The 18,056-nt window shown below is 37.8% G+C and overlaps 1 non-coding gene across 1 annotated transcript; it reads right to left on the bottom strand.

Annotated features, from left to right (window-relative positions):
* Positions 1–1,802: 1,802 nt before the first annotated feature.
* TRNAR-ACG (transfer RNA arginine (anticodon ACG)) lies at positions 1,803–1,875 on the bottom strand. Its single transcript has one exon. It is a non-coding gene; the product is annotated as a tRNA-Arg (tRNA).
* Positions 1,876–18,056: the final 16,181 nt, after the last annotated feature.

The following is an 18,056-nucleotide window of genomic DNA, read 5'->3' as shown; positions in this document are numbered from 1 at the left end:
AAACTATGAGGGTATTTGGAATAAACTTAAACGTCAGGGTATTTCATGCAAAATCCGTTAATTTTAAATAAAAAATATAATTTTCCTTATTTACTTGGATAATAGCGGGTAATTATATTTCCAAATAAAATCTTTGATTTTATGCCAACCGTCGTGTCCCATGCCAAGCGACGTGACACCCTAGGTTGCACCAAAGCGGATACGGACACGGACACGGACACAATACGGGTACGGGAATACGACATCTTAAAAATGACGGACACGGGGACACGGGAAATAATAATATTAAAATAATATAATATATCAAAAAACAAGATAAAATTAGAATCATTAATAAAAATAATATGAAAAGGTAATTAAATTTATTAACGAAATTCAAATAAGAAAATAGAACTATTCTACAAAAAATGACACGATAATCATCTCCTCCTACATCCCACATTTTTGTTCTTCCCTTGTAATAACTTTTACTCCTCCTGGGAAGTAGACGGAGAGCGTTGTGAATGAACACCAAGCCTTCATAAACATAAGATCAGATTCAAATGATAGATGGAGTAACCCTCAAAGGAGACCTTAATTAATGTCATGGTGGCTCGTGAATCTGATCCTACGTTTATGAAGGTTGTTGATTGCTCAGGAGACCTTCGAAAGAATTGTGAAAAAGAAAGTAGTAATCTGAAATATTAATTAATATTGAAATATGTGTCCAAGATGTGTCAATCGTGTATCCAGCCGTGTGTCTCGTGTCCTAATTTTTCGAAAAAAAACCGGACACGTGATTTTACGTGTCGGACACATATTTTCGTGTGTCCAAGGCGTGTCGGTGTCCAATACGTGTCGGACACGGGACACGGCAGCCGAATGGCGTGTCCGTGCTTCCCAGGTGACACCATGCACCATGCAATTCTATAAATACCTTAGGGTGACCTTGCTTCAAAATTTGCGAGAGGAGATTCTACATTACATCATCATACCCTGTTGTTTATCCAGGCCCGTAAATTTTATCTTTGACAACCCGGCCCGGACCGAAGCCACCAAGAAAATGGATGATGAACTTAGATATTACAGTTGGGGATGGCGTTCGTGGGTTGCTTTCTTTTTAATGATTGGTTTCACAGTAGGTTTTCCTTTAATCCTGAAGCCTGATATCTCGCCGGTCCTCGTGTGCTTAACTCCCATTCCCTTAGGATTTGTGATAGTGTTGATCGCCTGTGACTACCAATATCATGCAGTTGTTGTGCCGGAACTTGAAAGATTCAAGGCCAAATATAAAGATTACTAGTTAGTATTATTATGCATGTATGAGTTCGTATTTATGTGGTTTGCAATTGTACGTGCTCTACATTGATCTTTATGTAAGAAAGATCTTGCTTCATTGGTATCATGTTTATACTATTTTTTTTACGCAGTATGGCATATTTTATGCCTAGTACATGCATATTGTAATGTCTTCTAATTAAATTTATTTAAATAAAGCTACTAAATCTCTATTATAATGTTCAGATTCTTGGTTACTGCCCTTTAATTTTTTTTAGTTTTAACTTTAATTCATTTTCACAAATCATAAAAATACAATTGTAATTGACTAATTGAGCAACCTTTGTTCAGATCAATCACAAATTAGTTTGCTCTATTGTAAACGTTTGATTTTGGATATAACATCTACGAACATATTCTAAATGTGGAACCGCTTTTTCATGATCTGATCCTTATATTAATTATTGTATCCCTAAAAAAAATATCCGAAGGACGGAGGATAAATGGTTAATTATTCAACGTATGTAATCAAAAATTATATATCTCGACTCAACTGGGGATCGAACCCAGAATCTCTGGTTTCGTAGACCAGCGCCTTATCCATTGGGCCATTGAGTCATTTAGTTGTCTACAAATGTAGTAGATAAAATAATACAGTGTAATGACTGACTATTTATTTACTAAACGGTGGACACATTGACATAGCGATGATTCGATGAACTATCAAATTTGCGTTGATACGAACGTGATACCAAAAATAGGAAAGTTTGTCGCTTTTTCAAATTGTTTGACAACTATTTCAAACTTTTTTACTCCCTTCCTCCGTTTCTTTTGTTGTGGATCCATCTTACTTTCGTGCATAAATTATATGTTAATATTTGTGTTGGTGAAGAAGTGGAAGTCCAATGCTGCACTTATTATTGTGGCCTAATGATAAGTTTAAGGTATTCTTTTTGCTGACTAGAGATGCAATAAAAGAATGTGAAAGTAATCAGAAGAAAAAAACACACACACACGAAAAGGAGAGGAGAGAAAGAGAAGAGGGCCACTCGGATTTTTCAAGACATGCTTCACAAAACTGTTGTTGGTCGGAGTTTCAACCGTCAGATTGTGCTGATTTTGATCAGCTTGTTGAGGACACATATGGCCTCATTTTGAACGGTTGGATCGACGTTTTGAGCTCTGGTTTGTCCATGATCGCAGCTGGACAGAACCTACGAATTGGATGATATTCTTCATCTTTTATCGCTTAACTGTTTGTCTCTTATGTATGAAAGTGTTGGTGGGTTGTGAACCTTTGTATCACTAATTTGGGTACCTTTTCCCCTCAATTTTATCATAATAAGAGAAGGTGACAAGGGTGGACTCCTCATAAGTCATGGTTTTTACTCTTCACATCGAAGGGGTTTTCCATGTGTAATTCGTGTGTGTTGATTGCATTTTGTTCTTCTGCATTTGTTTATTAGTTGTTGTCCATTATTGGTTAATTGCTAGGTTGTTTGTTTATTGGATTATTTATGGTATATTGGAGTTGTATTGTTTGGTTGATTGTTTTGGAGGTGATCCTTGTGGGTTGTTGATATACTACTCGAGTCATATCAGTTGGTATCAGAGTAAATATTTAATTTTATCTTTATTATGGAGTCTACTAGTGGTAATGGAGGTAGTTCAATGGTTAAATTGACATCAAACCAATTATTCCATATGTAGACCGATGATGGATGATATGTTATACTACAAATATTTGTATGATCCAATTGAAACAACCACAAAAGCCAATGACATCATTTCTAAACTTGCAGTTGGTTGATATTAGCATTTTCAACCATGATCCAATTGAAACAATCACAAAAGCCGATGACACAAGTTCTAAACTTGCGGTGGGTTGATATTAGCATTTTTAACCATTTGCCAATAGTAAAGTAAAGAGTAAAGTGAAGAGAAAAGTCAAGAATATTGTTATTTATTCAATGATTCATTGCGCGTTAAAATGTCAAGTAGATGGTGTAATCATTTCAGTTGTCAAGTTAAGCATGTTAGTGGCATTTCTATTTCATATATGTACTCAGCTTTGCTAATTCGTGTTGTCTTGATTGTCTTGGTCATGGCCTATGCGTTAATGAACCTGTGACGATCTATACTTTACCATTGTGATTATGGTTAGCAGTTCACAAGTGTTCTAAGTGAAAAAGCATGCCGTTATCATTTCATTCGGTTATGAGTGTGAGTGATCGTTTATGCTTTTAATGCTTTTATTTCAAGTATTTAAAGAATTTTAAAGGTGTTGAATTAATAGTTTTTTTTAACTGAGTTGAATTAATAGTTTGTGGGCCTTTAATGGTTCCAAGTTATATGGACTTTAATTCCATATTGGACTTTGCAAAGCATGTTAAGTAGTATTAGTTAAGTTTCGCTGCGAAATTTTGATAATAGCCTTAACCATTTTCATGGGGGCGGTAATGTCTTTGAAATTCCTTTTATTTATTAAAGAAAATAGTTCAAAAAATAAAGAAATTATTAGGATGTTACACAGTGGTATCAGAGCATAGCTCAAATTTGTGCTTTTTTGTAATAAGTCATAATACAGAGTGGTACAATAGTGCAAGTTAAGAAAATACTTTGTGGTAAGTAATACTTCAAAGTGGTACCTGAAAACAACAGGATAAAATTTCATGTTTGAATATCACTAAAGATAAAAGTGTATTTTTGGGATCCTAAATAGCAGATAGCAAAGTTTTCAAGAAAGGTTGGATTTTTCAAACAGGAGCAAAAGGACCCAAATTTAATTAAGGGATCTGAAATTTTTAGAAAGGAGTAAAGGTCCGATATTTTTTTAGAAAAAGGGATGCTTTTTTTTTTTTTAATAATAATTTCGAAATCTATTTGTTTTTTAAAAATCTAATTATTTGAATGTCGAAATTTTTGATAATGAACAATTTGATTTTTAAGAATTAATTAAAGATTATTCGAATTTTAATTTAATTAACTCGACTCTAGTTAGAGTTTTATTTCATTCTAGTGTAACATATTAACTCGACTGTTTTTCTATTAACTCGACTCTAGTTAGAGTTTTATTTGATTCTAACCAAGAATTATATGCTTTACTGATTTTATAAACATAAAAATGTCTTTCCAAGTCTAATCGGAAACCCCATATTTAATTAAAAATTTAAAGCTCATATATTTAATATTTTAAATCCCTTTTGATTGATTTTAGTTGATTAAAATAAATTAATCATAATTTATTCATGGATTTAATTTTATTAAATAATTAGTATTAAATTAATTATAATAATTAAACTAATAAAATTAAATTCCGAGAAAAAATTACAAGCGCGAAATTCAAATTTAATTAAATTCGTTGCTTAACGAAAATTATATCGATCGTTGGGTCAAGGTGAGGCCATGAGCACGAAGCCCATGCCTCACCAAGCCATACGTGCACAACACAACTACACTAGAGCGCAACAAAACATCGGGTGATCTCTCTCTGGCCCGCGTTGAAGGAAATAATGCCCTTGGTCCAAGTATGCATTCTATGTTAAGTCTAATAAATGCGGTTCAGTATTAATTAACAAGTTAATAATTTAGTGAGATCAAGTGAGCTGAATGCCTAGCTAGAGGCCGCTTCAGTTCAAGTGGAATTAATGATATTAATCCACAGCTTACTCTTGACTGAACCCGTAGGGTCACACAAATAGTACGTAAACGGATCAAGTATTTAATGGCATTAAATACTCCATCAATGGATATTCGGAATCGACGGATCTTGGTTTCAGTGGGAGCTGAGATCGTCACAGGCAAGAAATGAATGCTCCGGAAACGATGATATTGCCGGAAACGGAAATATGGATCGTATCGGAAATATAAATATTATCCAAGTCGTAGATGTTGCCGGAAACGGAAACATGGTACGTATCGGAAAATATTATCGGAAATGGAAATATTGCCGGAATCGGAAATATTGCCGGAAACGGAAATATTGTCAGAATCGGAAATATTATCGGAATCGGAAAATAATTCCGGAAACGGAAATATTAAATATTTGTTCGAAACGGAAATTAATTCCAGAATCGGAAATATTAAATATTGTTCGTATCGGAAATGAATTCCGGAATAGGGAAATTAATCGGAAGCGTATCGTACGAATTAGCATCGGACGAGGCCTGCCAGACGAAGGCCCAGCACGAAGCCGGGCCATCGCCCAGCAAGCCAGCGCGCCACAACGCACCAGCCAAGGCTGCGCCAGGTCCACCGCAAGGCAGGCCCAGCGCGCGCCAACGCTGCGGCAGCGTGTGGGCCTCGCAGCAATGGGCTGCGAGCTCGGGGGCTGCGCGCGCGCGCATGGCGCCCCTCGTGGGCTGCGCGCGCGCGCATGGCGCCCCTCGTGGGCTGCGCGCGCGCGCATGGCGCCCCTCGTGGGCTGCTGTGCGTGCGTGTGTGTGTTAGTGTGCTATACGAATCCTAAAGCCATCAGGTTTCGACTAATGATTAAATTCCTAAACCTAAAAGGATGAATTAATTAAATAAGAATTCTATTAGGATTCTAGTTTAATTAATTCGTATCCTAATAGGATTACGATTCCCTTTCCATACCTCTATAAATAAAGGCCTAGGGTCATTAATTTGTAGAGAGTATTCAAGTATTCAAAGTGATTTTTGAGAGCAAAAATTCAGTCATACAATTGCCTATACTAGCCGAAAATTCTAAGTACCTTAAGGGCGATCCTAGTTGGTCAAGCTTAAGGCGGATCCGGACGTGCTGTGGACTATCTACGGAGGGACGACACTTGGAGTCCTAAAGACTTGTTCTTGTTCGGTTCGGGCGCAGCTAGGGAAGGCACGCAACAAAGTGTATGCATCTAAACTATGCTAAATGATTATGTGTAAATAATATGTTTTCCTGGCTTTATGGTTTTTCCGCATGATTTATGAATTGTCATATGTATCATAACCTAACAGTGGTATCACGAGCCTCTTATTATTTTCATAATCTAAATTGCATGAACATGGTTAAATATTACAAATTTGCAAGAATTAAAAGGGGTGATTAATTTTCGTAATTGTTAATTAATTGCAAATTGCGTTTATTTAATTATACGTACGCAGTTTTTCGGCAGTTTCTTCGTTACTCATCCAAATCGAGTGATTTTTGTGTCAATTCCGCATGTAAAAGGCATTCTAAAATTTTGACAAAATTAATATTTTTCGGCCAAACCCAGAATTCTCAAATTCGAAGCCTAACTATGACTTTTCGGAGGTTTTAGTTTTTCGAATGCAAAATTTCGTAAATTTAAGATGTTAAATTAAATATTTGCGATTCTTGTTGATAAATCTTGAATTTTTGATTGACCTACTGTATATGTTTAACAAGTTTGAATGCCTAGCCTTGTTAATTATGCAATCTAATTTGTAATTAAGATTAATTTGTTGAAAATTGGAATAATTTAGAATTAATTTGATTTTCATAATTAGTTATAATTTAATTAGATACCTATGATTAAAAACCACCATAAAAATTGTAAATTTATGTTAAAATTTTAAATTTTTATGACCTAGACTTGAATCCATGTTAATCGGAAATCAATTGAATAATAAATTTTCGATTTTTCGCCCTAAAATTATGAAATTAATATTATTTATTAATTTGTCATTAATTTTGAATATAAATTTTAAATTTTTATGCGATTCGCTCATATAACTTGCACGCACAAAGCAATGGACGCTACGTGTTACCCTTAAGGGGTGTTGTATAGTGCGGGCATGTGACGACGAGCAAGGGAGCTCGTCGCCCATGCGGCACGAATGCAATGAGCAAGGCCATGGTGCACGAGCACAAGGCAGCAGCCCTGCCTTGTGTCGTGGGCTATGTGCGATGGGCGTATGGGCGAGGGCGAGAGCAAGGCACGAGCAGTCGCGTGTGGGCAGCAAGCGAGCTGCGCCACAGCGCGCACTGCCTCGCGCAAGCGTGCGGAGCCTCGCGCGCAGCGAGCGCAAGCTCGCGTGCCACGAGTGCTACGCCCAGCATCGATCGCTCGCGCGCAGCGAGCGTTGTTGTGCATGCGACAAGCGCTGCGCCCAGCGATGGCGTGCAACGTGCTTGTTGTGCATGCGACAAGCGCTGCGCCCAGCGATGGCGTGCAGCGTGCTTGTTGTGCGTGCGACAAGCGCTGCGCCCAGCGATGGCAAGCAGCTTGCTTGTTGCGACGTGCGACGAGCGCTGCGCCCAGCGATGGGCTGCGGCAGCATGCTTGTTGCGTCGAGCGCTGGCGCGCGCAGCGAGCACCAGCTCGCGTGATGCCTTGCGATGGTGAGCAGCAGCGATGCGATGCAGCGCAAAGGCTGCGCGCACATGGCCAGCGATGGCTGTGTGCGTGTGGCCCTGGGCGTGCATTGCGTGGGATTGTTGCGTTGCGATTAGATCGTTTTGAAATTTTAATTTGAAATTTTCAGTTTACGTAATTTTAATTAATTTTAAAATTAATAATTTAAATTATTTTCTTGGATTTTAATTTTGAATATTGTAATTATAATAAATTTTATTTATTCTAATTATTTTACTAAATTTAAAATCATGAATTAATTTAAATACGACTGAAATTAAATTAAACTTTTTGGATTCAATTATAAATTTATATGAGCTTTAAATTTTAATTAAATTTGTATGTTTCCGGTTAGACTAGAAATACATTTTTATGTTTAAAATTAGTAAAGCATATGAATTTATTGGTTTAAGTGGGAGCCCTTTTTAGTCATAAACTCTTGATTAGGTCTACAAATCCTTAAGGTTAAAACAACTTGATTAGAATTAATAAGGACTGAATAATTGGTAGATTATTGGTGCCCTTGATTAATTGTTGCAAATGTTTACGTGATGCATAATGTGTTTTACTAACCAGCTATGTGGGCCATTCATGTTAATGAATGGGTGAATGGTATAGATTGTATATGTACTGTTTTGCAGGTTATGAAGTGACTAGTATGGCCCAAATAGGATAGAAAATATGGTCTGCGTACCATTAATTTGAATGTAATTGGTCTAAAGTACCAAAGTTGTTTTTCAATTCAAATATGGTCTGCGTACAATCAAATAGTTGTAATTAGTTTTAATTATAGCTTATCCTATTTGAAGAAAATGGTGCCTCCCACGGAGATTTTCAAGACGGACTTTGAAGTTAAAGCTTCAAGATGAAGTCGGGCCATACTAGATCACATTTATCTTATGCATGTTTTAAGTTATTTATTGCTTTTAAATATGTCTTAAAATGCATGAGATCAAAAGCTTGATTATGTTGCATGATTAAGGATTTTAGTTCACTTAAAATCTAACCAACATAGTAAGAGCCTTAAGTTCCAAACTTAAAAATTGAGTTAAAAGGTGCCATGCCAAAATATACACTTGCTTGGATATCCTTTACATCAATCTAGTAATAGTTTTCGCTCAGCGAGGTGTTACTTATTGGTCCTAAAGGGGCAAGGTACACAAATAATTGTGAGTACATGTTAGTTTTGGTGAAACTCAACGATATAAGTAAGGAGTCCTTTTATGTCGTGGCAAAATCGATAGGTTTACCTAATAAGTTCTTAGACGTACCTATCAACCAAGAATAGTTTCTAGACTATTAGCAAAAGGCTTTTGCGTACCTAAGATGTTTTAGGATTAAGTCGACAAACTGTGCTTAGTTCTTCAATGATTTTAGGATCTTGGAATCATTTTATTCACACCTGCCGGAACACATAACTTGAATAAAATGCTTAATGAACATTGAATTATGCATGTATGCTAGAATTTAAGTTTATTAAGAGAAACTGTGAATGGTTATTTATTTGTTTATTCTTTTCAATTGTAGTTTTAACTATGGCAAACAACAATCAAAACATCATCATGGGTTCTGAGCTTATGGTCAAGCTGAACCTGGCAAATTTTCTTGAATGGGAAGCTAAGCTAGTTGAAATAGTCAGACTCAATGGACTTGAGTATGTACTATCACATCCCATGCCAAGCTACTATGCCAAAGACATGACCCCTGAGAGATTTTTCGCCTGGGATGCGGATCTCAAAAAGGTTATGAGTCTCATGCTGAACAATATCCCTGATGATTGGGCTAGAAGGTTTGTAGCCTATGAACCTTTTTCGCTCATCAAGAATCTGAGGGATATCTGTCGTGGAAGCACGGAGGACAGGGACCTGAACGTCCATGAGTTGATTGAATCAATGTCTGGTCTAAAGGTTAGTTCTCCCAACAGGTGTTATAGGATGGAAGTCCAAGAAACACATGTTCAGCTCCTTCGCACTAAACAGAGGGTAGGCGTCCCACTGAGGTTCCATGTGGATCTTATGCGTTCATACTTTGATCGCCTAAGTCTACTAGGAACACCAATAAGCGAAAGGATGGCAGTCTCTATCTTGCTCAATTCACTACACAGTGGGTTTGGTCGCTTCAAGCAACTATACCTAAGTGAACCAAGAGAAGAAACAGTTGCAGAATTTGTTCACATTGTCAGAAAGGCTGAAATAATACTGGACTGTGAAGCCAAAGATTTACTCAAGGCTAGAAAGAGACCGTTCAAGAAAAGTGGAAAGTCCAAGGGCAATGCTAAATCAAAGCAGGACAAGTCCACATCAAGCTGTCTTTATTGTGATGGAATAGGCCATTACAAAAGAGAATGTCCAAAGCTAAAGGAAGATCAGAAGAACGGAACAGTCATTCCATCTTCAGGTATTTTCGTTATAGACTGTATACTTGCTAATTCAACTTCTTGGGTATTAGATACAGGTTGTGGCTCACACTTATGTTCCAATCCACAGGGACTAAGAAGAAGTAGAAAGTTAAGCAAGGGAGAAGTCGACCTACGAGTGGGAAATGGAGCACGGATTGCTGCATTAGCTGTAGGAACTTATTATTTGTCGTTGCCCTCCGAGCTAGTTTTGGAACTGGAAGAGTGTTTCCATGTTCCAAGTCTTACTAAAAACATCATTTCAGTTTCTTGCTTAGATGCTAAGGGATTTTCCTTTTTAATAAAAGACAATAGTTGTTCGTTTTATTTTAAAGAGATGTTTTATGGATCTGCTAGATTAGTCAATGGACTTTATTTATTAGATCACGACAAACAAGTATATAACATAAATACCAAAAAGGCCAAAAAGGATGATTCAGATCTCACCTATCTGTGGCATTGTCGATTAGGCCATATAAACTTGAAACGCTTAGAAAGACTTCAAAAGGAAGGAATTCTAGAACCATTTGACTTAGAGGATTATGGTAAATGCGAATCATGTTTACTTGGCAAAATGACAAAGCAACCTTTCTCTAAAGTTGGAGAAAGAGCAAATGAACTATTGGGTTTAATCCATACAGATGTATGTGGACCAATGAGTACAAATGCTAGAGGTGGTTTCAGCTACTTTATCACTTTCACTGATGACTTCAGTAGATATGGTTATGTCTACCTAATGAAGCATAAGTCTGAATCCTTTGACAAATTCAAGGAGTTTCAGAGTGAAGTAGAGAATCAATTAGGCAAGAAGATTAAGGCACTGCGGTCTGACAGAGGCGGTGAATATCTGAGCTATGAATTTGATGACCATCTGAAAGAATGTGGAATTCTATCAGAATTGACTCCTCCTGGAACACCACAATGGAACGGTGTGTCGGAACGGAGGAACAGAACCTTGCTAGACATGGTCAGGTCAATGATGGGTCAGGCCAAGCTCCCATTAGAATTTTGGGGACATGCACTAAATACAGCTGCACTCACTATAAATAGAGCTCCGTCTAAAGCTGTCGGAAAGACTCCATATGAATTATGGTTTGGAAAGCCTCCAAATGTGTCTTTTCTTAAGATTTGGGGATGTGAAGTATACGTCAAACGATTATTTCAGACAAACTTCATCCAAAATCTGACAAATGTATCCTTGTGGGCTATCCAAAGGAAACAAAGGGGTATTACTTCTACAATACATCTGAGAACAAGGTGTTTGTTGCTCGAGATGGTGTCTTTTTGGAGAAAGATCACATTTCCAAAATGACAAGTGGGAGAAAAGTAGACCTCGAAGAAATTCGAGTCGAACAACAAACTCTAGAGAATGCTCAAGATGACATTCAGGATGAAACTCAGACATCTTTAGAAGAATCTGGTGAGAATCATGGTCAATCTAGAAATGTTACCCCGTGTAGATCGCAAAGATATAGATCTCAACCGGAAAGGTACTTAGGTATTTTGACGAACGAGAGCTATGACGTTCTATTACTTGAAAGTGATGAACCTGCGACTTACAAACAAGCTATGACGAGCCCTAGCTCCAAGCAATGGCAAGAAGCCATGCAATCTGAATTAGACTCCATGTCTGAAAACCAAGTATGGGATTTGGTCGATTTGCCAGATGGCTACCAAGCCATTGGAAGCAAATGGGTTTTCAAACTGAAAAAGGACAAGGATGGGAAACTTGAAGTTTTCAAAGCTAGATTGGTTGCAAAAGGTTACAGGCAAGTCCACGGTGTGGATTACGATGAAACCTTTTCACCAGTTGCAATGCTAAAGTCTATTCGGATAATGTTAGCAATCGCTGCATATTACGATTACGAAATATGGCAGATGGATGTCAAAACTGCTTTCTTAAACGGCATTTTAACAGAAACTGTGTTTATGACACAGCCTGAAGGTTTTGAGGATCCAAAGAATGCTAAAAAGGTATGCAAGCTAAAGAAGTCAATCTACGGATTGAAGCAGGCATCCAGGAGCTGGAATAAACGTTTTGATGAAGCAGTCAGTGACTTTGGTTTCATCAAGAACGCAGACGAATCTTGTGTATACAAGAAGGTCAGTGGGAGCAAAATTGCTTTCCTAGTATTATATGTCGACGACATATTACTTATCGGAAATGACATTCCTATGTTGAACTCTGTCAAGATTTGGCTTGGGAAATGTTTTTCGATGAAAGATCTAGGAGAAGCACAGTACATATTGGGCATCAAGATTTACAGAGATAGATCTAAAAAGATGATTGGACTTAGTCAAAGCACTTATATCAATAAGGTGCTTGATAGGTTCAAGATGGAAGACTCCAAGCGAGGCTACCTACCCATATCTCATGGAATAACTCTAAGCAAGACTCAGTGCCCAAAAACACTTGATGAGCGTAGACGAATGAATGGGATTCCATATGCATCATTGATTGGTTCAATAATGTATGCTATGATATGTACATGCCCGGATGTTGCGTACGCACTCAGTGCTACGAGCAGATACCAGTCAGACCCAGGAGAGGCGCATTGGACTGCTGCCAAGAATATTCTGAAGTACCTGAAAAGGCACAAAGATGACTTCCTGGTCTATGGTGGAGATGATGAATTAATTGTTAAAGGCTATACAGACGCAAGTTTCCAAACCGACAAAGATGATTTCAGATCACAGTCTGGGTTTGTCTTCTGCCTCAACGGAGGTGCAGTAAGCTGGAAAAGTGCTAAGCAAAGCACCATTGCGGATTCTACAACTGAAGCGGAGTACATTGCTGCACATGAAGCAGCAAAGGAAGCTATATGGCTAAGGAAGTTCATTGGTGAACTTGGTGTAGTCCCCTCCATTAAAGGACCAATAGCCCTGTATTGTGATAATAACAGAGCTATTGCACAGGCAAAGGAGCCTAGACACCGCCAGAGAGTCAAACATGTACTTCGTAGATTTCACCTTCTACGAGAGTTCGTTGAAAGAAAGGAAGTCGAGATAAACAAGATTGGAACTGATGACAACATATCAGATCCATTGACTAAACCTCTGCCGCAGGCGAAGCACAACTCGCACACTGCAGCTATGGGAATCAAGCATATTGGAGAATGGCTTTGATATCCCTGTTTAATGTTTTAAAGTTTTAGAGTTTAAATCTTTGTAAAACATTATTGGTTAATCATTCACAATAAATGAAGAGAATTCATTTTTCCATTTAATTTGTTGTTTATTAAATGATGAGTCCCTTCAATTTGGCGATATATTCAAGATAGACTGTCAGGACCAGTCCTGTGACTAAGAAATGTCTATCAAGTGAACTTGAATGTCAAAGGTTGAAAATGGTCCCTAGTCGGAGTTTTCTATAAAATTGGACGCATAGAAAACGTTAGACGATTAGAATGCAAGATGACTAGTAGTTCTGTTTCTTGAACTATGTGGACATGGCAATGTCATAATCATTTGCATAGATACTTACTTTGGGAAGACTAGTATCGGACAAGACCTATGAAACTTTACTGTAAGAGATGAAAATCTGTCATAAGTAAATTTCATTAAAATTATTAGACACTAAATCCTCAATACCTGAGTGATTTGAGATTACTTGTTTGAGAACTGGTTGCTTTGACGTTGACCAACCGTCGCACCGTAAAAGGAGGCTATAAAGGCAACGCTCAGGTAATCACCTATCAAACGAAGTCTAATCTCAAGATCGCAAGATTGGGATTGTCCTCCCATAAATCGGGATGAGATGCTTAAAAGTTGTACAAGGCCACTCGGAGAGCTAGAAACTGTGAAATGCATGGCCGTGCTCGGATGAATCATAGGCTATGATTATCTGTTTATTTGATCAGTTGAACTCTGAAACCGAGGAACACCTCTGGACATAATAAGGATGACAACTCTTACCTTATGTTCAAGAGCAAGCATCGAGCGACAAAGGAATTAGGAAATGCACACTTGTCCCTAAGGACAAGTGGGAGACTGAAGGAAATAATGCCCTTGGTCCAAGTATGCATTCTATGTTAAGTCTAATAAATGCGGTTCAGTATTAATTAACAAGTTAATAATTTAGTGAGATCAAGTGAGCTGAATGCCTAGCTAGAGGCCGCTTCAGTTCAAGTGGAATTAATGATATTAATCCACATCTTACTCTTGACTGAACCCGTAGGGTCACACAAATAGTACGTAAACGGATCAAGTATTTAATGGCATTAAATACTCCATCAATGGATATTCGGAATCGACGGATCTTGGTTTCAGTGGGAGCTGAGATCGTCACAGGCAAGAAATGAATGCTCCGGAAACGATGATATTGCCGGAAACGGAAATATGGATCGTATCGGAAATATAAATATTATCCAAGTCGTAGATGTTGCCGGAAACGGAAACATGGTACGTATCGGAAAATATTATCGGAAATGGAAATATTGCCGGAATCGGAAATATTGCCGGAAACGGAAATATTGTCAGAATCGGAAATATTATCGGAATCGGAAAATAATTCCGGAAACGGAAATATTAAATATTTGTTCGAAACGGAAATTAATTCCGGAATCGGAAATATTAAATATTGTTCGTATCGGAAATGAATTCCGGAATCGGGAAATTAATCGGAAGCGTATCGTACGAATTAGCATCGGACGAGGCCTGCCAGACGAAGGCCCAGCACGAAGCCGGGCCATCGCCCAGCAAGCCAGCGCGCCACAACGCACCAGCCAAGGCTGCGCCAGGCCCACCGCAAGGCAGGCCCAGCGCGCGCCAACAATGCGGCAGCGTGTGGGCCTCGCAGCAATGGGCTGCGAGCTCGCGGGCTGCGCGCGCGCGCATGGCGCCCCTCGTGGGCTGCTGTGCATGCGTGTGTGTGTTGGTGTGCTATACGAATCCTAAAGCCATCAGGTTTCGACTAATGATTAAATTCCTAAACCTAAAAGGATGAATTAATTAAATAAGAATTCTATTAGGATTCTAGTTTAATTAATTCGTATCCTAATAGGATTACGATTCCCTTTCCATACCTCTATAAATAAAGGCCTGGGGTCATTAATTTGTAGAGAGTATTCAAGTATTCAAAGTGATTTTTGAGAACAAAAATTCAGTCATACAATTGCCTATACTAGCCGAAAATTCTAAGTACCTTAAGGGCGATCCTAGTTGGTCAAGCTTAAGGCGGATCCGGACGTGCTGTGGACTATCTACGGAGGGACGACACTTGGAGTCCTAAAGACTTGTTCTTGTTCGGTTCGGGCGCAGCTAGGGAAGGCACGCAACAAAGTGTATGCATCTAAACTATGCTAAATGATTATGTGTAAATAATATATTTTCCTGGCTTTATGGTTTTTCCGCATGATTTATGAATTGTCATATGTATCATAACCTAACACGCGTTGATCCATAGCACACATCAGCGAAGCAAGGAGTAGTGCTCACTGGCTCGCTTGCTCGCGCGCTGGGCAGAGGGGCTGGGCGTTGCACGCACATGAGCTCCCTTTCTCAGCGTGTTGCTCGCTCACCCCTTTGCTCGTTTCTTTGTCGCCTTTGTTCACTCTAACATAGCACACACGCACGGGTCGTATCCCGTGTGCGTGCTTGTGCCTTGCTCATTGCTATGGTACCGCATGGGCGACGAGCTCCGTTGCTTGTCATCGTATGCCCGTATCATTCCAACACCCCGTAAGGGTAACACTTAGGGGTGGCAATTGGGTCGGGTTGGGTCAGGTTCCTGTTCGGGTCGATATTAAACGGGTTGGAAACCCCCAACATGCATGAACCTGATCTGTTTAATAAATCAGGTTGAGAATCTAAACGTTTACAAGAAAACGATGACCTGATCTGTGGGTCAATCCGAACCTGATCTGATCAACGAAATTTTTTTACTTTGAATTTGTACAAATTTGTTAACCCATTTAAGCTACTTATTTCGGGTCAACCCGAACCCGTTGTATATAAGACTTTAAAGCAACATATGAATTTTTCCGTATGAGAATGAAAATGAGAAAATAATCCGAAGGATCCAAATTAAGATTGCAAATGATAGATATATTACAAATTTACAAGTAATTGAACAAATACATAGTAGAATTTAAGGTACACAAACTACATCAAATAAGATCTTAGAATAAAAAATAAAAGCTCCAAAGTTCTACGCTTGAAGGCTTGAAGGCAATTGTGTTGAACACATGCAAATTTTCCCCAGCTTCATAACTCGCCTCAGCTACATAGCACAAACAAGTACAATCAATAGACAGAAACAACAACATAATTAATTAAAAGAACCGCTCAACTAAAAATCAACGAAATTATTGTAAATCAAGTTATGATCTTCAAAATGGCTCTTAAACAAAGATACAAAATTATTGTAAAATCAACCTATGATACAAGAATTAATCTAAAATGCACATTTAAACCACGAAATTACTTTACAATTAACATAAAACCCCACTACATTACTTTGATATCACTATATAATCAATTATGAGTAGGAAATTAAAATAAGAATGTATGCAATATAAATCGAACATCTTTAGAACAATAAAAAGTTACGTTTGAGTTGTGCCGCTTGTGTGGGAAGTAAATACGAGTAAGTGGAGCAATGAAGACTGGAGGAGGTAGACGGAGATGATATTGTGAATATCTTTCCTTGGATATAGGAGAGGGAGAGGGAGAGGGAGAGGGTGAGGGAGGGTGGCTGTTGAAAAATAAAATTTCTTCATGCGTGCAATTTTGTGAACATTTATAAAATCAATATTTATATATTTTAAAATTTATGACAAGTTAATAAATCGTATTAATTTCATAAAATTTTAGGCGACTAATCAAAAATTCATTAATTAAAATAATTTCTGATATACTTTAGGGATTAAAATTAGGTTTCATAAAAATTTTAAAGATTGAAACTTTAACAAATTTTAGGTGGCATTTTAGTCATAAGATCCCAATTACATTACTAATTAATTATGAAAATCTAAACAAATTCCAAATTATTTGAAATTCAACAAATTAATTATAATTACAAATTAGGTAGCATAATTAACGAATTTAAAACTTAAAATTGTTAATCTTATGCAGTAGGTCTTTTATTAACTCAAGATTATTAAACAAGATTCGCAAAAATTAGTTTTTAATATCATTAAAATAATATTTATGCATTCAGAGAACTAAAATTTCCAAAAAGTCATAGTTAGGCTTCAAATTTGGGAATTTCGGGTTCGGCACAAAATCTCAAATTTTTGTCAAAATTTTAAAACGCTGTTTACATGTGGAATGCACTATAAAAACATAAGATTCCGAGCATTATTGACAAAACTGCCTAAAATCATGCGAACATATTAATTAATAATCGCATGAATTTGCAATTAATTATACCAAATTAATTCACCCCTTTAATTCTTTGCAAATTTATATAAATCCATATTAATTTAAATGATTATGCAATTAATTAGAGGCTCGTGATACAACTGTTAGGTTATGAACAATCCAATTTCATGCGGAAAAACCATAAATGCCAGAATCCAAATTAAATGCATATAATCATTTAGCATAATTTAGTGAACTCACTTTGTGATGCATGCCTTCCATAGCTGCTCTCGAACCGAACAAGAATAAGTTAGAATGCCAAACGTCGTCCCTTCGTAAAAAGTCCACAATACGTTCGGATCCACCTTATATCGTACCAACTAGGATTTAATATAAGGTTTATGATTTCGCGATCTCACATTTAGGTGATAGGCAAAATGTATTGTATTGTATTTCAATTGATGTATGTTATTCATGACCATAGGCCATGTATTTATAGGAAATAGGAGAAACCCTAGGAGTCAAAACCCTAGAACGTTTTAGGAAAGTTTTAGGAATTTACCAAAACCAAAAACTCAAAAACCCTAGGTGTTGGCCGGCTGCTTGCAAGGAAGGTCTTGGTGCTTGCTTTGTGCGTTGGCCCAAACAGCAGCGCTGGCCTAGCACCAGCTGCGCGCGCGCACTAGGCTGTTGGGCTTGGCGTGTTGCTTTGTGCGCTGGCCCTTGTGGCTTGGCGTGCATTGTTGTGTAGGGCTGTGCAAAACTATCCGAAAAACCAA

This window comes from Spinacia oleracea, chromosome 5 (assembly GCF_020520425.1).
Source record: "Spinacia oleracea cultivar Varoflay chromosome 5, BTI_SOV_V1, whole genome shotgun sequence".
Lineage (NCBI taxonomy): Eukaryota > Viridiplantae > Streptophyta > Magnoliopsida > Caryophyllales > Amaranthaceae > Spinacia > Spinacia oleracea.
The sequence above is the reverse complement of the archived record's forward strand: the minus strand, read 5'-3'. Positions and strand labels throughout refer to the sequence as shown.